The sequence below is a fragment of the Rattus norvegicus genome, chromosome 18, assembly GCF_036323735.1.
Source record: "Rattus norvegicus strain BN/NHsdMcwi chromosome 18, GRCr8, whole genome shotgun sequence".
Classification (NCBI taxonomy): domain Eukaryota; kingdom Metazoa; phylum Chordata; class Mammalia; order Rodentia; family Muridae; genus Rattus; species Rattus norvegicus.
In genome coordinates, this window is record NC_086036.1 from 57366436 (window position 1) to 57389515 (window position 23080).

Genomic DNA, 23080 nt, shown 5'->3' on the forward strand with positions numbered 1-23080 from the left:
CCTTTAATCCCCAGCATTTGAGGCGGAGGCCGGCAGATCTTTGTGAGTTCGAGACCACTGAGACAGCCAGGGCTATGTAGAGAAAACCTGTCTTACCACCACCCGCTCCCGAGAAAAACCTACGCAATTACCTACCACCTTTGAGGGTGGTCCTCCTCCTCCTCCTCCTCCTCCTCCTCCTCCTCCCCCTCCTCCTCCTCCCCTCCCCTCCTCCTCCATTTGTTTGTTTGTTTGTTTGTTTAATGTGAGTGCACTGTTGCTCTCTTCAGACACACCAGAAGAGGGCATAGGATCCCATTAGAGATGGTCGTGAGCCACCATGTGGTTGCTGGGAATTGAACTCAGGACCATCTGGAAGAGCAGTCAGCGCTCTTAACCGCTGAGCCACCTCTCCAGCCCTTCCCGTTCTTGTGCACCCCTCTCCTTGGGGACCCTGTGACTGTGACCTGCTGGCAGCTAGCTGGTTGGTATCAGCTCCACTAGGATGTCAAATGGAAGCTCTAGAAGGAGGGACAGCAAAGACAAAGCCTGTGGTCCTTGAGAAGGCTGTGGCATCCTGCTGGCTACTGTTTTGAAGCTGAAAAGCACAACAGTTGCAGAGGCACCCTTGGCCCATCTCTCCCACTCCCTGTTTGGCACTCAGGTGACTGGGATGATTCTGGAGCCTCGGACCCCTCTTCAGGGCTTGTTCTGGGGCAGTGAGGTGTAGGTGGCCCTTGGCTCCTGGGGATGGCCATGTAAGAGGGCTTGTTTCGTCTAAATACAGTAGCTTGGGAGGTCATGTGAGGCATGTGACTGTTTCCGATTGGGTTGGGTTTTTTCCAAGACAGGCTTTCTGTTCGTCACTATGTAAACGAGGCTGGCCTCAAACTCACAGAATTCCTCCTGCCTCTGCCTCCAGAGTACTGGCATTAAAGGCATATGCCACCGCTGACTGGCCATGTGACTGCTTTAAGTCCCGGCATCTAGTGTGGTGGGTATGTACCTCAGCCCTTGGGTTTAGTCATACTTTATTTATGTGTATATTTGTGTTCAGGTGCCCGACGAAGCCAGTAGAGAGTGTAGGATCTCCTGAAGCCACATCCTTGGAGTTACAAGTAGTTGCAAACCTCTCAACATGGGTTCTAGGAACTGAACCCAGGCCCTCTAGAAGGACATCAAGTGGTCTTAACCACTGAGCCCTCTCTGCAGTCCAACCCAGGGCCCTCGGAGGCTGAGGCGAAACAAGTTCAATGACTACGTAAGAGGGTCCATTTTGTCTAAATACAGTAGTTTTGGGGATCATGCAGCCTGGGCTGAATGGGTGAGACCCTATCTCAAAAAAAAAAAATCATCCTGTGTTGGTTTTGTGGCTTGGAGTACCACTGAAGCCATGTCACTGCAGAGCTGGGCGATGGCCTGAGGTAACTCAGAATAGCACACATGTGTGATGTGGGAACATATGGTTTCAGACTGTGTTCTCTGGAACAGAAGGAAAGGGGTGACCATGTATTAGATCCCCCTCTGTGGCCCTTGCTTAACTTTAATGGTCCCCGTCTCCCACAGACCTCTTCCCTGAAGTACTTTGAGTCGTGGCCTGGAAGCATCCTGAGGCAGCAGGAGTGGGATGGGCAGCTCAGAGGTGGCTCCTCCCTACTGTCCCTGTACTGGTCTGTGGAAATGTCTGTTAAGCAGAGGCTCTTGGAGGTTATGGCTGTGAGTACTGGAAAGTTCTTTCTTGCCCCTATACTCCCAGGAAGAAAGATGACACAAATCAAAGGTCCAGTGCTTTATTATTGTCACAAAACATAGAGAGGAAGGCTCACTATTCTTCCCCCCATGGGAAAGCCACTGTGCGGGTGGGGTTGGCGGGAGCCTTGTTGGGTGGGACTCGGGAGGATGGTGGAAATCGTAAGCACTGTTGGATTGGGGAATTACTGAGTGTGGCCTAAGGTAAGTGTCTTAAGCTCTCTCAGCCTTGGGCTGCTTGCCTGCTACCTCACTGGGTCTGCAGTGAGAACTGGGATTGCCCAGAGTGTCAAGAGCCCGAGAGTGGAGGGTGGTGATGCTGTCATCGGCAAGTCTGCCATCCCGAGTAAGTCAGCAACGGTCTCCGAATGTGAGCGGGAGGGGGGAGGGGTCTCTCTTCAGAAATGTCTTCTGGATGCTTGCTGGGAGCATAGTAGCCCCTGGGGACTGCCTGGTCTCTGGAGACTCCAGGGCACACTGGAAACGAGGGTTGTGGGGCTATGACACTTGCTACCTCCACCGGACTAGGGACAGTTTAAGGGTGGTTCTCAGGGACATGGGTGTGTGCATGAGTGCATGTGTGTGTGCACACAGTCACTGTTTTCTGTCATTGTCTACTCTATGAGGCAGAGTCTTGGTAAACCAACCCTGGCTAGCCTGGCTGGCTGCAGGTCTCCAGGGGTCCTCTTGTCTTTCTCCCCACCAGCCTTAGGATTGTAAGTGTGACCTCACATAGGCGCTGGGCATGTGAAATCAGCGCTTTACACACTGAGCCGTGTCCCCAGCACCGAAGTTCTAGAACTTCCTTCACATTTATTTCTTTCTATTGTGTGTGTGAGCGCGTTTGCTGCACACGGCATACGACCCATTTGGAGGTCAGAGGACAAGTTTCGGGAGCTCAGTGGCTTTGGGGACTTCTACTCAAGCCCTTAGATTGGTGTCAAGTGCCTTTGCTGGTAAGCCCCATCTCATCCTTCCAGCCCAAGTCCTATTTTATAGCTGGATTTCATCAAGGGTTTTGACTTCCACTCCTGCCTCTGCCTCCCAAGTGTTGCAAATAAAGGTGTGTGCTTTATTTTTAATTTTTATCTATTTATTTATTTTTTAGCACAGTGAGCAAAGACTTACTGAGAAAAAAACAGAACTCCCAAGAGTTGGGGCGGGAGGTGGGGGGAGCCACTTTTTCTTTTGACTCAGACATTCAATTCCAGGCTCAAAATCAATCCTGGTTCTACCTTTTGCTTTCTAGGTGGTCTGCCTAAGGAAAAGCCAACTCTAAGACATGGACACATCTCTGGCGAGAGATGAATAAGGGTTAATTAAGCCCTGGTTGTGTACAGGGGTCACGAGTGTCCCTGCAGTGGGAAGAAACACCACCAGGGGCGCTCCAAATAGCATATTTTCTACCTTGAAACCTCATTTTCCTGTGGCTGCCCTCCAAATTCAATGGAGACGAACTGTTTCTTAGTTTACCTAACTGATTTAATAAACCTTGAAAATAAATTTGTGTATTACTTTCTTAATAATGTGGATATGGGCCTGTGGGAAGGAATGTGGAGGGTCAGAGTGGAGGGAAGGCTGTCTCGGAGTCTGGTTCAACCACTGTGACTCGAGACAAGTTTCTCAAGAGTGAAGCAGTTCTGAGGTTCCCACATCCAACCTCCCCGGGATGTTAGGAAATATGGACGCAGTGGGAAAAAAGCAACACAAAGGTCAGAAGAGGTCCCAAGACCGCTTACCTCCCTCCGATGCACCTCCTCCTCCTCCCTTCTCCCTGGGAGGAAATGTCAGGGTGGGAAGGAGGCAGATCCAGCTGTTAAGCCATGACCTCAAGAACAGTATTTCCAGGAATCCCCATCTTAGCATCCAAGGGATTCCTGGGAAAACTGGACCGTGAGGACAAGGTGGGAGAGAGATGCCTTCAGCAGTGCCACGCCCACCCCTAGGGACGAGCAGTTTTCCCTGCATCCGGCGCCAGCTCTGGCAGCCAGTGTGGGGTGCTATATGCACCTCACTTCTCAGGATGCAGCTCTCTACTCTGGGGAGAGCAACCAGAGCTCTGAGTGGCTTGGAAAGTACCTCCCCTGAGGTCAGGAAGCATTTGGGACCAGTCCTCCCTGCCCCCTCCCCCTTGCCATGGGGCCATGAGAACTCTGGCCAGTGGTCATGAAATCCGTTCCCAGGCTCTATCGACTTTCTCACTGTTGTCCTCCAGCAGGTCACTTAGACTCTGATCTTTGCTCGATTGTGAGGTGGCATCAAATAGGACCTACTGGGTGGGCGAGGAGCCAGCATGAAGGAAGTGAGGCCACAGGACTCTTAGAAATATGTATGGTCAGGGGCTGGACAGATGGCTCAGCGATTAAGAGTGCTGGCTGCGCTTCCAGAGGTCCTGAGTTCAATTCCCAGCAGCCACCTGGCTCAGGACCATTTATAAAGGGATCTGATGCCCTCTTCTGGCCTGCAGGTGGACATGTAGAAGTGTGTGGTTCTGATGTCACTACAGCTGAGAGTAACCAGCTGTAGACCGCGTGGGGTGCGTTCTATTTTCATACTCTGCTCTATGAAGTGGGTCAGCTTCCTCTGAGCAGGCTAGGGAGGTTAAATACAAATGGGTAGACCCCAGTGGCTCCCCTCTGTTGCCCCTTGCCTCTCTGAAGCCTCTGGGACAGGGCAGACATTTGCGAGATGCCAGACTGGTTGAGGCAACAGCACCAACCAGGGTTAGAGCTCAAAGAGTGAGGACAGTGACTCCAAGCCTAATGTGTGGCACTTCTGTTGGGTTGCCAGGACCGTTCGCCTCTACCTCTAGGACTAAGGGTTGTTTGGGACTGTCTGATCCACAGAGATGAAGGGGTTTCAACGCAGAACCATTTATAGTAGATATTCAGTGTTGAGAAGGATTCCGAGGGCGTGTTGGAACCCTCTCAGAATGGATAGATGCCGCGGTTTGTTTGTTTGTTTGTTTGTTAGCAGTGTCTTCTCTGGGCTGAGGAAGTAAAGGCAGTGTGTTGGTGCTGGCGGCCATTGAATGAACCAGCGTTTACTGTTACGGATGGCATAAGAGTGCTCAGCCCTGGTACAGCCTGAGTCAAGGAACATCACCACAAGTTGCTGCAGCGGACTCTAGGGACAACCGATCGGGCCCGCTACCCCTCACCAACACTTACCATGTCCCGGCGACGGCTGCAGAACATCTTCTCCCTTCCTGAGCTACAGTGCTTCATCTCAGACTCCCAACTGACCAGAGATGCAGCACTGCACCTCAGGCTGGGAGACAGGCGCTCCGCGCTCAGGCCACGGCTTTCTTCCTGGGCAGGAGAATGAGCATGCGCAGTGGTCTGCCTCCTATACTGGTCTGGACACGCCCTGGAGACCTCTGGGAAGGAAACGTCCATCTTCGTGTCCTTTGTCTTTTAAAGTTAGCTTTCTTGAGATGGACCCTACCCATCTGAAGTGTGCAGTTAATTTTTTTTTTCAGTGCTAAAGATGGAACCCAGGGCCTTGCAGATAGCCTCTCTGTGCCTGCTCAACTTGTGGTTCCCGTATTTGCCCCATCCGTCTCTGTATGCAGTCTGGACAAATGACAGCTACTGAGAAACCACCCCTTACTTCTTTAGATCCAAGGACATCTCCTTCATGGGCGCTCCCAACCTTTGAACTCTGTTTCTTCCTAGCTCTTGGGGTACTGTTTTCATCTGGGAGCACTTTCCTTCACTTTCCCTTCAGGAAAGGGAGTCTGCTGGCTTTCCTCTGCCCCCGAATCAAGGCCATGTTGAACACTGCTTAAGTAGATCAATCGCAACCCACATCACCCTCTGTGGCTTTGGAGTGGTTCATCTCTGGGTCACCCTAGCTTACCTCTCCATTTCCCTGAGGCCAGGGTCCATATATTATAATTTGGGGGCCCTAGAACCTGCCGATGACTTTGCACATGCGCACAGACAGTGGCGACTGAGTAACCACGTGAATGATTCCTTTTCTCCTGTGGCCATGGCTTGTGTGAGCAGAGCACTCCCACCCCAAACCACCCACTCACCCAGCTCTTGCTAAGATCCCAGGGTCCCTAGAAGACCTCTGCTTCATGGTGACTGTGGTGGCCTTGATGCTGGATGATGTATGTGTACTCTCAGGGTTTTCTGAACAGGGTAGGCAGCCTTTTCTCAGGTCTGGGAGAGAACAGAATAAAAATATGCTTACCTCCATTTTTAGAAACCCCACAGCTCCTCGGCCTCCTGAGAAGAATCTAGCAGCAGCCCTAAGTTGGGGGTGAAGTGCAGGGGCAGTGGGAAAAGCTTCTCTGGTTTGTTGCTAAGACCAGGAAACTTCTGCCCTCAGGCATCCCCAGCCAATAAGCAACTCCCCTCTGTCTGGAATCCTCAGAAACTTTCCACAGCCCTCTTACCAGGAGATCTGAACACAGGACTCTCTTGGAGTCAGAATGTCTGGTCTTCTCCATGACATTCCCCATGGCTCCCATGGACCCTGGGAGAGGTGGCACTGAAGCTGACCAAGGGACATTTCAGTAAGTAGCTGGGAGTGGTGGACACAGCATAGCTGGGTTGCTAGGAGCCTTCCCCAGGGTCAACTGAACTCAAAGCTCTTCTGCCTACACTGCTTTTGCTTTCTGGGGCAGCAGAGGGATGGGTAATCTCTGGGAGTCATTTGGTGACACACCATTTGGGTCATCCCCTGCCTCTATGTAGGCCCTCCCCTCCCTCCCCCTTATGTCTCTCTCTCTCTTTTTTTTCCTTCTTTCTTTTTAGAAACAGAGACACATGTAGACCAGGCTAGCCCCAAACTCATTCAGTGTGTAGAACTGCCGACTCACCCCGTTTCTACTTCTGGAATTCTGGGATTATAGGCATGAGCCACAGTGCCTGTTGACCTGGGGTCCCGTGTAAGGAGAAGAAAGCCTGGTTGTTTTGCCTCTGACTTCTTCCTGAGGCCTGCTTACTTCAGGAAGGGGGTTCAGGTCGGCGCCTAACAAGCCACAGAAGCAAGCGACAATGTGGTTCTGATGCTTCGTCTTCATATTGGGGTTTACAACTCTGGATGGCGTCAGTTTTCCATTTATAACAGTATGGCAGCTTAGGGACATGAAAGGACTCACCTTACTCTTTACAATAAAATCACAGACAAAAGTAAAAAATCAGGACATCACGGCTGGAGAGATGGCTCAGCGGTTAAGAACACTGACTGCTCTTCCAGAGGCCCTGAGTTCGAATCCCAGCAACCACATAGTGGCTCACAATCATCTGTACTGAGATCTGATGCCCTCTTCTGGTGTGTCTGAAGACAGCTACAGTGTACTTATAATAAATAAATAATAATTTTTTTTTAAAAAAGAAAACAGTGGGGCTGGGGATTTAGCTCAGTGGTAGAGCGCTTGCCTAGGAAGCACAAGGCCCTGGGTTCGGTCCCCAGCTCCGAAAAAAAGAACCAAAATAAATAAATAAATAAATAAATAAATAAATAAATAAATAAATAAATACGAAAACAAAAAAAGGGGACATCCAATGACTAGGTTTGGGGCAGGATACCAGAGCCTGTTCTACCTTCTGGTCAGCCTGTGTGGCTAGAGATGATCACCTTGGATGAAGGACCAGGATGGTGAGGCGTTCTAGATTTGCAGGCATCGATTCAGAAAGGGGGAATGAGGGCTACTGCCGTCCCACTACTGCCATCCCACCTTGGGGTAAAGGAGAGTGTAGCCAGGATTTTACATCTTCTCGGCGGGGCACAGGAACTAGACAGAAGGTGGTCCTTCTTTCTTAAGGAGAAGTACATAGGCAGACAGAATGGAGAGGTAGGTGTTCAGCCACAAAAGGTCTTTGCCACATCTTCCTCGTCCCATCCCTGGATAAAGACTGTCTAGTTCTGTCCCTATGATTTTCAAATAATCAAGCTGGTGAACTTTTAACTGCGCAGATCCCCATAGGTCTCTAAGGATCCAAGGAAATAGAATTTTCCCCGGGGTTGGAGTGTAAGGTACTGTGCAGAGCAGCGGGGCCTGGTCCCTCACCTTAAACTCCATGCCTGACATCTTAGTTTCTTAGTCCTCTGGGTATGGGACGGCTCGTTCAGCAGACCCAGCACCGTCTCTGTGTACTTAGGGAGTATGTCTCTGCACTCCTGGCTAAAGCAGCCCCAATACTGCCCTTGCCCTTGTAGGGCACAGAAGGCTGAGGGGGAAGGGAAGCACCAAGGAGGGCATGGGGGCAGACTGATCGGAACTCCAGAGAGCCTGTGGAAAGACTGCCAAGAGCTCGTGGTCAGGGAGGTTCCTTCCCCCCACCCCTTGGGGAGCTCACAAGGCCTCCTGGAAGGGGTGGGGTGGGGGTGGGGACTGGGATGGTGGGGAGGAACAATGGGATGGGGAGGTATGCCTTTTTTTCCTGGGCCCAGGAACATACATGTACTGGGCTGGTAGGCAGAGCTTGTCCGGACCCCTGGCTCCTTCAAATGTAGCTTCACTGAGAAGAGGTATTTGAAGGAACCATTCATTTACCCCAAGAAAGGCTCCTTGGCCCTGAAGTGCTGTTGGGAGATGAGAGGGGCTTAGAGATCCAAGTTCTATCTCCAGAGAGCAGAGATATTTCTCACCAGGCCCCTTCATATCCCAGGCTTGGTTCTCCATTCTGATAAAGAGGTGGCGGAACCAGGGAGATTCCGGATCTTACCTGGCGTTCTTGGTACTGGCTCTTAGCAGCTTGCCAGGGAGTAGCCCGCCTTTTCTCCTTTCCCCGTGTCTTCAGAAAATGTCTCCAGGCTGGGGGATCTCTGCCTTCTGACTGTTGGAAAGCTCCTGGGAGGGGTGAGAGGAGGGGAGGCTGAAGGAGAAAATAAACAGTGGTTGTCTGGATAGTTTCACCAGGCCTGGGCAGGACGCTCTGTGGCTCCTGTCCTTATATGGCAAGGCTGCTCTGAGCTAGGAGCCCTGCCTGTCATTCCCACCTCAGTCACCAAGCAGAAGACTGAGGGCCACCACTGGTCACCTGGGCTGCTGCTGGGAAGGCAGGCAAGACCTGGCACATATACTGGGAACCACTCATACAAACCGAGCGGCTATCTTGGTTTTTGATTGGTGTAGCAGGCGGGAGGGATGATAAATGAGAACATGAAAAAGAATTAATCCTTGGTCAGCTATGAGATGAGAGTAATTGCTCCTCCATTTTGCAGAAGGGAAAACAGGCCCGGAGAGGCTAAGAACAACTACGCAGCTGAACGGGAAATGAGGATTTAACTCAGGCTGTCTGGTGTCAGGGCCTGGTATCTGGCCTGGGTTTCTGAGTTGGCTGCCTTGGTGCAGCCTAATGGGGCAGATTCAGCTATCCTGTGGGCTCTATAGAAAGTTGGTTGTGTTGGAGGTGTGCCCCTGGGAAGCCAGGGAAGCCCCATTGTTTCACAACAGAGCCTAAGGGGGACAGTTCCTCAGATGGGGACAATAGGCTATTTACTGTCGTCTTCAGTGTATGACACCTGGCCTGCTGCAGATTAGGGTCTCCTAGAAGGGATGTGCGGATGCACTGGCTGACCGAATAAAGCTTGCTGGCCGCAATCCCAGCTCTGCAGCCTGTTTTAAGGATCAGTAGAAGCAGCAGGTGAGAAAGCATGGAGTGTCTTTAAGATGGCTTTTCCCCTCTGCTCACAGGTCCCTTCTGCTCTCCAAAGTGGCCTCTGGTGTCTCCCTGTGCTGATGCTTCTAAGTGAGCAGTCCCGCCTCTGTCCAGCTGTGGGACTCAGGCCCCAGGCCCCAGATTCCGACTGGAACCTCAGACTAGGCCCAAGTCCCAGGCCAGCAGCGGTGACCGTGGGAGAGGCTGTAGAGGGAAGCCCAAGGGGGTGGAGGGGTGGGCTGCTGGGAACAGTTCAGAAATGTTCCTCACATAAGCACTAACATCCTGTGTGCTCTCAGGCCAGCCTTGGAACCTCCCTCACCCCATCCATCATCCTGGCATCTTCTGCAAGGCTCCTTCCTGAGGCTGGGTGGGGGAGGGATTGGGGGGCTCAGGGCTGACTGTCCCCGTGCCAGAGAGAGTGCAGCTGGCCACTCTACAGGCCTGCTTAATGTCCGCTGGAGGGTCCGCAGAGGAGGTGCCTGCAGCCTCCTAATCCGATTTGTTTACACCGGATCTTAGGAGACGGAGTGCATGCTGTGTCGGGGTGCACGCTCGCACACATGTGGAGGCTACACAGGGGTGAACAGGTGGGCTGCATTATACAAGCTTTGTCTTCCATCCACAGAATCGTGGTTCCTTTCTGCAGCCTGCCTCCCCACTTCCCCCTCCATCACCTCCAGTTCTCCCTCTGTTTATTCATCCCTGATAGATCCGTGCCAGACGTCCCTACGTCCCTACGCAGCCTGACCTCGCAATTCCGAGTGTGCTCCTACCTTCCGCACCTCAGTTTCCCTACCTGTCTTATGGACGTTCCACCACTGCTCTTTCCTGAGTGCTACCAAATGCAGAATGCTGCATGCTCAAACTCCAGCAGGGCCGAAAAAGCACCTCCAACCGTGGGAGCTGCTGTTACCAATAGCACAATCCTTGCCCAGAGCTCCAGGACCCCAGGGACCACTCCTACAAAGTTCTTCCACCTCTAAAGAAGGTGGGGTGAGGTGGGAAGTGGGGTGGGAAATGTTCTCATGCCTGTTGGGTCCCCTCTTCTTCGCTTCAGTCACTCCACTTCCACCCCAACATCCAACTAATGTACAAAAGGCTGCCCTTTGTCTAGAGTCCTAGCCTTGGTTTCCTGGTCATTCTGAGCATTGGGATGGGGAGCTTGTCTGAGGGTCCCTAGTTATTCCTAGAGCTAGCCGAGTTGGAGTGTATGTGGGGGCAATGGAAGGGAGCACTTACAGTTCTGGGAGCCGGGCAGCCATTCCTGTCCCTTCTCGCCTTCTCAGGAAGATTCCTTTCTGGGGCTCTTCTCCAGTGTAGGGGGAATCCTACCAGCCATCACTCTCTCCTGAAAAGAACAAAAGATCAGGCTTGTCAGAAGTATGCTGGATCGCCCCGTGCTGAACTCCAAGGGCCTGCACCAGATACTGCTCTTGAGAGAACAAGGGCGGGCCTAGGCCACTCCTAGCTTAGAAGCCTTGAGCTGACTTGCTGAGGTTTGCAGGCCCCCTGGAACTGTCCTTTGGGCCCTACATGGCCATGATTTCTGCTGTGCCCATCTGGTTTTCAAAGGGAGACGTCAGGGCAACTCTGAGAGCAGGAGGGAGTGCCTTCCCTTCTGATGTAGTTGTCTTGTCCATGAAAGCTCTGATCCAAAAGGGCATTGCCTAGAGGCCAATAGTCCCACCTCATGTTGTGAATGGGTTGTGTTGAGGAAAACCACAACCTGGGGCTAACTTGGTGACCAAGACTATAACCCCTTGCAGTAGCTCAAGGCTTTTAGTCTGAAGAATGACCCCAGAATGGTGCAACTATTGCTGAGGTGTGTGTGTGTGTGTGTGTGTGTGTGTGTGTGTGTGTGTGTGTGTGTGTGAATGAGGCTTTGCAGTTTGCTCCAAGTAATGACCAGTAGCCAAGGCAGACAGGCTCAGCTGGCTAGCCCTTGAGTTTGGATGGCTATAAAAGAAAGTTCACGTGGTCAAGATCATTACCAAAGCCAGGACCTTCTCTCAGGGAATAAGCCATAGCTGTTGCTTTGGGAGAGATTTTCTACCTTAGCCTCCCTTTGTCAGCTCCCTTCCCCAGCTCTTGACTCCAGGATCTGATTGCCACAATCTGCTTGCACAGAATAAAGGAGAGGATGAGCCCTGCTTTTGAATCTCATCTCTGGCACTTCCCAGCTGTGTCCAAGGACCCTTGTCTTCACTTGGCTTCTGACAGTCAGAGGCAGGAGAGAGCAAACCCAGATCTAGGCACGTGGTAAGCCATGAATAAATGTCTGTAGTTTCTATCATTAGGATGGTAAGGGCCAGAGGGGCATCTAGAAATGTGGATACTGACAGCAGGAACCACCACTGCCTAACCCCTCCTCATGTTCCCTCCTGCACAGATTCCCTTGGCTTCTGTTCCCAGAGCGCCCTCAGCCCCTTGTCACCCTGTAGAGTTCACCAACCTCACACGCTCCCGGCTTCCTCCCTAGGGGATGATGCTCTGGGACTCTTGAGCAAACCCTGGGAATACAGCCTGAGGTGGAAACCAGCAAGGGGGTAGGAGGAGGGGAGGGGAGGAAGAGAAAGAGGACCCTGGCCCCTTTGGAACCCCAAGTCTTGCCTCCAGTGGCTCAGATCCTGGGGAAGAGAGGAAGGTCCTAAACCTGGATGTCTAGATTTCCAGGGAGGGGAAAATCTGGGCAGAGGAATGGCTGTCTGCACAACTCCCTTTGGCTTCTCCAAGCAAGGTGGGGGAGAAGAGTCAGGAGCTCCTCCCCCTGCTAAGAATGTTTGCCCAAGTCCCATTAGGATCTTTCTTAGTGCCATTTAACAAGTGAAGAAGCCAAGGGTCTCCGAGCTCCCAGCACTCCAGGTCACCGCCACACAGCACATTAGTCTAGGAGTCCCGGTTGGCCCCACGCAGTGCAGCACACACTGTCCTCACTCCCCTGAAGCCCAGACTGCCAAGCCTGTCTCAGAGGAAAGAAGCTGGAGAACAGAGCAAGCATTTTCAGTATGAACAGAAATCATCTGGGCCCTGGCAAAGCCACCAGACACTGGAAGCTACGTTCTCTTGTTGTGGGTGTAGCTGTCCCTTTCCCATGGCATTTCTCTCTTGTTTGTGGGATTTTTGTTTAAACAAACAACCCAAAACCCCATTGACATTATAAACATTTTGCTTCTGTTCTGTCTATGTCTTTTGGGTTTGTGTATATGCTCGTATGTTCCTCTGTGTGTGTGTGTGTGTGTGTGTGTGTGTGTGTGTGTGTGTGTGTGTTCGTAGGCATATGCTTGTGCATCCACATGAACCAGTAAGTGTGAAGACCAGAGATTGCTATTAGCTGTCATGTATTGTTCAGTACCACTTTTTAAAATTTAATTTGTTTTTAAGTATATCTCTGTGTAAGTGCTTTAGAGGCCATAAAAGGGTGTTGGATCCCTGGGGACTAGATTACAGATGGTTGTAAGCTTCTGTATGGTATTGGGGATTGAACCCTCATCCTCTGCAAGAACAGCCAGCGTCCTTAACTACTGGGCCATCTGTCTTAGCCTCTACCTTATTTTTTGAAAGAGGGACTCTTTTCCGACCCTTGCTGATTCTGCTACATTGATTATCTAGCAAGGTCAAGGCTCCATCTGTCTTCTCCTTAGCACTGGGATTATAAGTGCTGTCAGAGGACCTGGCTTTTATAAGGGTGCAGGAGATCTGAATCCAGGTCCTTGTCTAAGGCTTATATGGTAAGCACTTTACCAACTGAGTCACCTTCCAGCCCATCTTGCCTGCTTTGTAAAGAATAGGAGTCTCCAGGGTTGTAGGGCTTCGTGGGAATGTTCAAGCTTCCTGGATATCAGGCACTGGTTTCTTCTGGACTATTTAGGGTACAAAGATTAGCAGGCAGGGATGAAACTCCTATGGGTCTTCTGCTCTATGAGTGTCAGGAGCTACAAATGCAGGACATGGTGGTAGAGAGGGGGACTTCATGGTGTCGGGATTCTCCCAACTCCCCGCTGTTCTTATTGCTCTGCTCAAAACTAGTCTCAGTGAAGCTGCCCCAGGACGTGAAATCTTGGGGCATTCTGGTCTCGCACCTTCGTTCAGATGAGAACTCTGAAGCTTGGAGAGGGGAAGAAGCAAGGGAAACAAAGGAAGTGGTTGAAGTCAGGGATCCAACTGACATCCAGCTAAGGTCCTGACCTCATCAATTGACTGAAGGATGTCATTGGTCGACACAGGGGGCCTCTGGGAGGAAGGGGGGGGGCAGAAGAGGGCCTTAAGTTCCCTGGCTTTGAAGATGGAATAATCATGACTTCCTTCTTCAAATAGCTTTTGGCTCTTCCTAGAAGCCAGATGGCGGATGTTTGGAATGTATGCTGTAAATACTGTTTCAGGAGGGGGCGGGGGTACAGATGTGTCACTTTCTTCAGTAACCAGAAAAAGATCTGAGGGAGGGGCAAGAAGAGGGAAGCTGGCTGTGAAAGGAAGGATCTGGGAAGGAGGGAAGGATACAGAGAAGAGACACACGTGTGCGTGTGCATGTGTGTGGTGTATATGTGGTGTGTGTATGTGTGTGTGGTGTGTCTGTGTGTGGTGGGTGTGTATATGTATATGTGGTATGTGGTGTGAGTGTGGCATGCGTGTGTGTGTGTGTGTGTGTGTGTGTGTGTGTGTGGATATTGATGACCACAGAGGAAGGTAAAGGGAAGGAGACAGCAGCAGCTGGGGAGGGGGCTGTGGTGCAAAGGGACAACTCCATCTTGGGTTAGGAGTAAACCCTACATCTAAAAATAACTCAGCCTTTCTCCCAGCAGGGTTGGCAGCAGGGTTGAGAAAGGCACACTTGCCCTTTTATGGTAAGAAGAAATCCAGATTCTCAGAGGCAGGCTGGGCTGGAGCCTTACAACTCTGGATGAAGCCCAACCATGGGGTCTAGGGTGGGATAGGGCTGGTGGGACTGCAACTTGGTGGGATTTTCTGGTCTGAGTCCCCGACTGTCTGTAAAGAAAGAGCCAAGGTAGGGGCAAAAGGGGCCACCTGGAAAAGCTGTGCTGGTCTGCTGGATGCTGGTATTAGGTCCTAGGAAAGCCCAGGGAGGGTATCTGAAAGATGCTAGTACTGGGTCCTGGGTATCTTTTGTTCACACAGTTCCCTGTCTCCAGGAAGAAAGAAACTGAGTCCAGGTAGGGAAGGAGATTAGATTTCTTGTGAGGAGTTCAAGACAGTGGGGAACACTGACCCAGGGTCATACCAGGGTGGCCTTTGTACCCATTGCTCTGTAGACAGTGGAAAGAACACTGACCTGGGAGTGACAGGCCCTGCTTCTCTTCCGGCTTTTGACTTGCTTTGTGACCTTGAATACTCTGCTGACCCTTTTTGGTCTTAGCTTTCTCCACTGGGATAATTTTATTTAATATTTGTTGTTTTATTATTATCATTTGCTTTTTTTTTTCTTTTTTCTTTTTTTCGGAGCTGGGGACCGAACCCAGGGCCTTGCGCTTGCTAAACGAGCGCTCTACCGTTGAGCTAAATCCCTAACCCCTATCATTTGGTTTTGAGATAGCATTTCACTATGTAGCTAAAGGTGTTATAGAGCTCACTATGTAGACCAGGGCATCCTCGAATTCACAGAGATCCACTTGCCTCTCTGTCTTCTGAACGCTAAGACTTAAGGTGTAAGCCATTATGTCCGGCTGACTGGGATAATTTTAAAGAGCTTCCCAGAACACACTCTCTCTCTGTCTCTGTCTCTGTCTCTGTCTCTGTCTCTGTCTCTGTCTCTCTCTCTCTCTCTCTGTGTCTCTCTCTCTGCTTCTGCGCCATCACACACTGCCCCTTACATGCACGCACACACGCAGTTTCATATTGCATGGTTCAGGCTCACCTTGAACTCACTAAGTATCCTAGGCTAGCTCTGAGCTCACAGCAACCCTCCTCAGATTTCCTGCAGGCGTGAGTCACCACGCCAAGCTTGTTTCCACGCTTTTTCTCTCTCTGGGAATTTCTTGGCTGGAAAGCAAAGCTTGGGCATAGAAGAATCTGTAGGCTGCTGTTTTCTTCCGGCGGCCCACCCACTTCCTGGGCCAAACCTCCGGGGTAAATTTCAGATGAGCGAGGCAGGAGATCTTAGGGGGAATCCTCTGCTTTTCTGGTTCCTTGGGTCCAGACCCTACTGAACACACTGAGGCCAGAGGGTGTCTCTTGTTCAATTTCATATGACGCTCTAGGCAGAACCAACAGAACCAAGGACTTCGCTGTCCCACATCTTGGGGATTTCTTTTGCAGGAGGCCCCCTCCCATTTGTGGCTCCCATAGCTTGGAGAGCATCTCAGGCCATATAAGGAGACTTGGAAGACAGACCAGCAGGAATTGATAGTAAGTTGCTATTAGCTGACAATGGACCGTGACGTGTCCTGCTTGGATACCTGTCTCTACTCTGTCCCTCCCTTTGATTTGAGGAGCCACATAGTCTTCAACATTGGCTAGAAGACAAAGGAGCTCTAAAGGATGCCTCTACTTGGACAGTGTGATGGTGGGGAAGTCTTTTCTCAGCTTCTTTATCACTGACACGAGGAGATAGAAACCTTTTACCAAGAAGCCACAAGGATGGATACCAAAAGGAGGACATCAAAAGTCCTGCTCTGGTGTTAGCCAGCCTGAGGCAGGGGGTTATCACTCAAGGTCATCCAAAGCTTCTACCCCAATGCTTTTATTCAGGGAAGCCTGGACCCCTTCTGCCCAGCTTGAACCTGAGTTCAGGAAGCTCTACTGGTGAGCGTCCCTACCCTGTCCGTCAGCCTGGCTGATGCTTGACTCTGCTATTCCAGGACTCTCACCCAGGCTTGGCTGGTCCCTGGGGCCTCTTGCCTGGAATGTCTACCTCCCTGGGTTCTAGAAGGTAATGGAATACCTAGAGTTGCTCCTGCATCCCAGTTTACTATACTGACTTTTGTGACTCAGCCCAGGGAAGCTGTTTGCTTTCCTCACTAGCTTCTTGTCACAGCCATGGCTGGGGAAAAGGCAGGAGCAAAAGAGGGAAAGACTGAGACATCGTGGTCATAAGTCAGCTGCTTTCTTGTGACCCTGCTGGAATCCCCATGCAGACTCTCTGGAGCGTGTGAACAGGCTCTCAGAGACTCTGCCCCCCACCCCCCACCCCGGTCTCACTCCTGCAGAGTAGGGAGGCCATTGGATGAATGGTCCCCAGGGACCTTATTCTCATAAATAGGCTCCAGGTCTCTCTGGTCAGGCCTGGAGTCCCTTGGGAGGATGAAAAGATCACAGTAGGATAAAAGGAAGGGGGGGGGGGGCAAGAAGCCCTGCGCAAAGCCAGGGCAGAATTGACGTCATATCTGGCTAGAATCTGACATGCAGTCAGCCAGGGACTTACGCTCCATGGCTGTCCCACGGCAGCCTGCGTGGGCATGTGGAGTTGCAGGCTGCTGGTGGGAAAGGCCTCACGGGGTCACCATTGCTGTTATCATTGCTAATCTCGCATACTTCTTTGGATAAGAAACCCACTACTTCCAAAGCACCTCCTCCCTCTTTGAGCAGACAATTGGAGACCCCTCTAGTGTGTAGATGCTTCTGGCATCTCTGGGCCTTCACGCCCTGTCAACTGGGCTGCAGAATTCCTGCTCCTCAGCGAGCTCTGGAGATGTCTGAAGTTGGTGATTGTAGCATGCTGTCTCCCTGTCCCGGCTCTTTTCCCTCCCCTGACATCTAAGCATCAACCCTCAGCCGTATTCCCTCATCTCCCTACTCCTCTGGGGCTCTTGGGCTGATGGTGTTTTGGGGATGGGGACAAACAGATTTAAAAAAAAGATCTCTACCCATCAGAAACCAAAAAGCTATCTGACAGCTCAAGTCATTTCAGAGCCCGGGTCTCTCCCTTCTCCAGCTTCCCCCTCCGTGTGCTTTTAGAGCTCCTGAGAATCCTGAAGACCCCTTGGCAGTTCTGCCTCCTGGTTCTTGGGGGGCGGGTGCCCTCCCATCTCCTCTCCACTCTGATCTCCCTATTCCTCCACTTGGCAGTTTTCTTCCAGACGGAGTCCTGGTGACTACATAGACTTGGTCCCCTCCCATGCCAAGAGGTGGCATCAGGACCTGAAGAGCTCAGCAGGGCAGGGCTCTTCCTCAAGTGTAATGGCTACAGAGCCAAGACCAGGCCCTTGTTCAGTTCCCCTCAGAGGATACCTGAGGCTCTTCAAGGTGGGTGGCTGTATGCCTGAGATCTGCTGGCTCAAGGAAGGTAGGTAAGAAAGTGGAGTTTTTATCATGGCCACTACTTATGCTATCTAGGCCAGCAGCCTGTTCTGACATCCCCATTCCTGTTTGGCTAGGAGAAGCAGAGGAGGAAGGGAAGGGAGAGTTGGTCAGGAGGGGCAGGGTTCTATCGATCACCCTCCCTGTGATACAGCCGGGGTCCACAGGGACATAGATTGACATGGCTCTTGAGGAGGTCCTCAGGGTGGGGTCACCTTTAGTCTTGGCCTAGCTCACTATTCCTTCTTCAAGACTCCAAAACGCTGTGTGGGGAAAGGGCTGATGAGGCCTCCAAGGGGACACAGACATCCTGGCAGGTGTGCACTAGAGGGGTCTGGCCAGGGTCTGCATTTTCTGCCCTCAGCTGGGCTGTGGTTGAGAGTGTGTGGAGAGGGTGACTCTGTTCATTTTGTCAGCATAGTTATGCTTAATCTAGAAGGCACATAGCTTCCTCCCCAAAACGTCAGGTATCTCATAAAGGAGGCGAATGCTGGAACTGGTACGGATTCATAGCCTTCTTGGCTGGTTCTAGAAAATAAGCCCGTGGACTCAGCCAGATTTGGAGTTGAGTCCCAATTTTGCCTATTGACCTGTGTGGCTTCTTCTCTAGAAGACCAGATCTATCTCTCTGGGTATCTTCAACTTCAAGGATGAAGGTACTTACCTCAGGGTCCTGGGTAGGGAGGCCTTGATACATAGCAGTTTGGGTTTTGTGGGAGGTTGTCGTGCTGGGAATGGGCCCAGCATGGGCAAGCAAGCGCTGTACCATGGTACAAACCATGGGCTAACAACATCCCTAGCATGATAACTGTTTTCTGAGACAGGATCTCATGTAGCCCAGGCTGGCCTTGAGCTCACTGAGTAGCTAAGGATAGCCCCGTGAATTCCTGATCCTCCGTCCTCCACCACCTGAGAGCTGCCATCACAGACACATGCTGTTTTGTGTTGAGGGTTGTTGTTTTTGAAGGAACAAAAGCATTTTATTCCTTAGCATCCAAGAAGTTAGAACCCAGCAGGACATCTCCTACCTGAGAAGCTGTGTGGGGTTGGAGCAGCTCTTTTTTTTTTTTTTTTTTTTTTTGCTTAATCCCTGTGTGCCAGTCATTACTCAATGGGCTTCAAGAGCTTCCACTGCTCTAATCTAAAGGCTCAACAAACTATCCTTGTTAAATACCTTAATCTCCCTACTCTACAGACGGAGCCGTGGAAACTCAAGGAACCACAGTTGCTTCCAGGCAAAAAAATGAAAGATTCAGAACAAGGCCGCCTGTGCCGACCTGGCCCCAGGAAATCCCAGCTCCCTGTGACTTCATGGTGTTTTTAGAGCACTTCGACTAGAACTGTCTTGTTCCTTCATCTTGGACACGGGGGACGCCCCCACTCCCAGCCTCTGCAGAATTCTGTATCTTGCAACAGACCCAAAAAGTGGTTGAGGGAGCTTGGCCGTGTGGGTCAGGAGAGTGGGTAAGGCCCACTGTGCATCAGGCATGTTTCAAATCGGAGCAAAGGTTTGTGCTGCTGCAAGGCTGCCACCAACAGACTCTTTGGCAGGCAGGAAAATAGCTGGCCCCAGAGCCCTCACAATGCGTGCTGATGCCAGATCCCCGTGGGGCCTGTCTAAACAGGCTGTTAGCCGAGGCTGCCCCCTGCTTTCCACTTTCTGCCCAAGCCCTACAGCTAACCCGTAGGTACAGGACCCAGGGTGCATCAGGATGACTGGTACTCAGCCTCCTCCATGGTCTTCCCAAGTGCCTGTGTGGACAAGAATCAGCAGCCTACAGAATATACGTGAATGTGCCTACCTGCCTTTTCCTCCCACCATCCTTCCTTCCTTCCTTCTTTCCTCCCTCTTTCCCCTTCTCCCTCCCTCCCTCCCTTCCTTCCTTCCTTCCTTCCTTCCTTCCTTCCTTCCTTCCTTCCTTCCTTCCTTTGTGGTGCTACGAATGAACCCAGGTCCTCACCTATGTCAGACAAATGCTCTACTACTGAGCTACATCCTTACATTAACTGGCATATACAAAATAAAATATTTAATGTATATATTTCAAGAAATCCCATCACTTCCAGTATGGTCAAGGAGAGGGATCCACCCAGTGGGAATAGCCTGATGACTTCTTGTGTGGTCTTCCAGTCACACCCACTCTCCAGGTACAAACTGAGAAACTCTGGCCTCTGTGTACAGGACGTGTGTTTAAAACTGAACAGAAGGGGCTGGGGATTTAGCTCAGTGGTAGAGCGCTTACCTAGGAAGCGCAAGGCCCTGGGTTCGATCCCCAGCTCCGAAAAAAAGAACCAAAAAAAAAAAAAAAAAAACTGAACAGAAAACAGAAGGCAACATTTCTCACAATTCTCACAACGTGTCTCTCCTCTCTTTCCTCTTCTGTTCTTACAGGATTTACATGGGCTGACCTGGTTGCCTTGAACTCACTGATATCCCCCTGTCTCTAACTCCTGAATGCTGGGATTAAAAGTATGTGTCACCATGCCCAGGTTTCTCATGGTCCTTTGAGTCACCAGGGACTTGAGCCACAGGGGCAGCCCTGATGGAGGACTGAAGGAAGTGGCAAAGGACCTTAGAGACCTACTCTAGGGCGTTGTCTCACCTGAGGAGACACTCAATGCTGGCTCCATTTGTGGAGTCTGGAACTTTTCTTCTCAGCAGAGCTGTCTGTATTCACTTTTCTCTAGAACTAGCCAGGAAGGAGAAAGGGCCAAGGCTGGCCACAGAGCTATAGTGTGGCTGGGGGACCAGTGAGTCTCCTCTGTTCTGGGACAGTGACATGGCTGAGAGTTGGCCTTAGAGTCAGGGGCCGCTCATCAAGTCCCAGTACAAACCCTGGGACTAGAGCCTCCCCTGCAGGTTCAACTTTCACATCATGGCTCTACAGCTCACCCCTGGGAAGGCAGCTGAGAGCACGAAGGTGGAGCCTGGGTTGACACCTTCTGCTAGTTTCTAGTGGTAAGCCCTTGGGTGGGCTGTGGGTTCCGCCTCTGTAACCAGGGGTGTTGGCATTAGTTCCTGAGAATAAGGAAGACAATAGAAACTGTGTAGCTAGTGTCTGGCTCCGGGGGAAGGTCCCATACATATTTTATCTCCATACAAATTCTGTCTGAGATTCTTTGGATACTTCCTAGGAAGACCATGGTGACTGTAGCAGAGCAGGAAGGTAGAAAGTCTTGGTGGAGACAGCACCCTGGGACAGCCAGCACACATATACAGTGTCTGGCCTCTCTGTAAAAAGGGAAGAAGTGGACCCAGCTCCCGCAGTCCTGCAAGGCTTCAGTAAATCTAAAAGTCTCAGGTTCCTGGATCCAAGTCACAAATGAAAGCAATATGTTTGTTACTCACGATACCTGAGGAACCCCCTGACTAGGCCGACACACTCTGCCCTAGCTCTGTTGTCAGCTAGAGCTCCACTTCCACCTGGCCTTACGGTTGCCTAACTGTGTCCCGATTGCTCTACGGCTCTGGGGACTTGCACGGCTGATTCCTAGCTCCGAGCAGAGGATGAGTGCAAAGGGAATTGTCTTAGTCTCTCTGCCCCTTTCCTCTGGCTGGGATTTGTTCTACCTTCCTCTTCCTAGGGCACTCTGAGTATTTCTCCCCTCTGTCTCATTTCCTCGCCATAAAAATAGGTTTGTCAGGGGCTGGGGATTTAGCTCAGTGGTAGAGCGCTTACCTAGGAAGCGCAAGGCCCTGGGTTCGGTCCCCAGCTCCGAAAAAAAAAAAGAACCAAAAAAAAAAAAAATAGGTTTGTCAGAACTTAGGCTGCCCCTAAGATTAAGAAGCCTAATCTGAGGTGGCAGATGACAGGGTCAACCGCTTTAATATGTAAACAAGCCAGAGTTGGACCCTCTCAGGGGGAGGGAAGCTCAGTGCTTCCTTCTAAACCATAAAGCCCTGGGTGACCAGGTATAAGAAGGAATAGATGTGGCCCAGTCTGGAACTGGAGAACTGTGTTCCATTCTGGGTCCAAGGTGTTGGATGCCGCCTGTGTTCCAGTCAGAGCTGTGTCCGGCCCCTACACAGCACAGGACTTCCTCCCAAGGCCCTTCACCCCATTCCTGCCCTGGAGTCCTGCACTCACGGCTTATTGCATCAGACACCATCCCTGTGCCCACCAGAGGCAGTGCAGCACCCTGGGGAGAGAGATCCCTTCAGCTAGATGCCCTGGGAGTGTTCTCTGTCACCTTAAGCTCAGCCTCAACAGCTCCCAGGGCTCTGACCAGGTGCTTGGACTCAGAGTCTATGATCAAAGATGGCTGTAGCCCAGGAATCTCCTGAGAGGGCTTCCCCCAAATGGTTCAGAAACCACACCCTATGTTTCCAGACCATTTTACACCTAGATCGGCAAGCTGGCTCAGAGAGGGATGGGTACCTGCCCAGAGCCACATAATCCAGCACTGAGTACAGATCTGGGGTCTGAGCTCAGCCCCTCCCCTCTCCCTTCTACACATATCCTTTTAACCCTGTGTTTCCTACTCCCTGGGTGTTTGAGCTATTCAACTGCTTCCTCAAGTTTGGCTTACTGGATCCATTATTTGGAAACAGTTTTCCTCAACCGGGGCCCCAGATCCTTGGAGCTATGAACACCTGATATACGGTAGAGACAGGGCAAACTGCCCAGATGTGGCATGGTGGGAGCTTGGCCTGCCATCAGCTCAGCCCCCAACTCCTCATTCAACAGAAGCAGCCCATAGGACTAGAGCTGCTCAGGGTTGGGTCTAATGCTTAAAGATCACCAGATGCAGCCTAGGTACAGATGGGGAAACTCAGATCTAGAGAGGCAGAAGGCAACAGAGCAGTTAGACAGCAGGAACGAAAGCCCCTGGAAGGAAGCCCCAGAGACCGGCGCAGGGACCTGTGTCTGTGGCTAGTCCTTACCTTGACTGGTGTCTGGTCCAGGGATGACTCTTCGGAGGTGGAGGCCCAGTCTGTTTGGGGTGTGGTTGTGGGTGTTACTGCTTCTCAACTAAGTTCACTTGGGTCTGGCACCCCTTGATGCTACAGGGGCATTTTTAAGCAACTTGCACTGGACCCCCCTCTGCTCAGCCCCTTGCCCGTGGCTCTCTGGCCACCGAGGCCTCGCTGCCTTTTACCTTATATGAGCTGAAGAAGCGAGCCTGGTGTTGGGGCAAGGCGGGTGCTGAGTCCTCCCTGGGTCCCCGATTGGCCAGGACGCCAGCCACGTGACTGCCTCGCCTTGACCTGCCCCTGGTGCCGAATGTTGCTTTTACCCCCTAAGGAAGGAGTGGTTGACAATTTTCATATTTCTTCTAAATTTGGAGGTTTCAGACAATGCTGAGGGCTTGGCTTCAGCCCCCAGAGCCCATGTGGAAGTTATTAAAGTGGAGAAGGGCAGCGGAGGGAGGAGGAGGCAGGGAGGAGAGGAGGAAGGGAGTGGGGGACGGATTTCTGAGAGTTGCCAGTTGTCAGCCTGGGAACTCAGCAAACTCCTGGGAGAGAGCTGTGTGTGTGT

At 51.5% G+C, this 23080-nt stretch overlaps 1 long non-coding RNA gene and 2 other non-coding genes across 3 annotated transcripts; all 3 read right to left on the bottom strand.

Annotated features, from left to right (window-relative positions):
* Positions 1-1755: 1755 nt before the first annotated feature.
* Positions 1756-22677, bottom strand: Carmn (cardiac mesoderm enhancer-associated non-coding RNA). Its single transcript, NR_184396.1, has 8 exons — positions 22486-22677; positions 10590-10698; positions 8412-8561; positions 8145-8268; positions 7754-7975; positions 6560-6711; positions 5768-5897; positions 1756-5107 (listed from the first exon to the last, which is right to left on the bottom strand). It is a non-coding gene; the product is annotated as a cardiac mesoderm enhancer-associated non-coding RNA (long non-coding RNA).
* Mir145 (microRNA 145) lies at positions 3548-3635 on the bottom strand. Its single transcript, NR_031891.1, has one exon. It is a non-coding gene; the product is annotated as a microRNA 145 (primary transcript).
* On the bottom strand, positions 4914-5018 carry Mir143 (microRNA 143). The gene has a single exon (NR_031889.1). It is a non-coding gene; the product is annotated as a microRNA 143 (primary transcript).
* Positions 22678-23080: the final 403 nt, after the last annotated feature.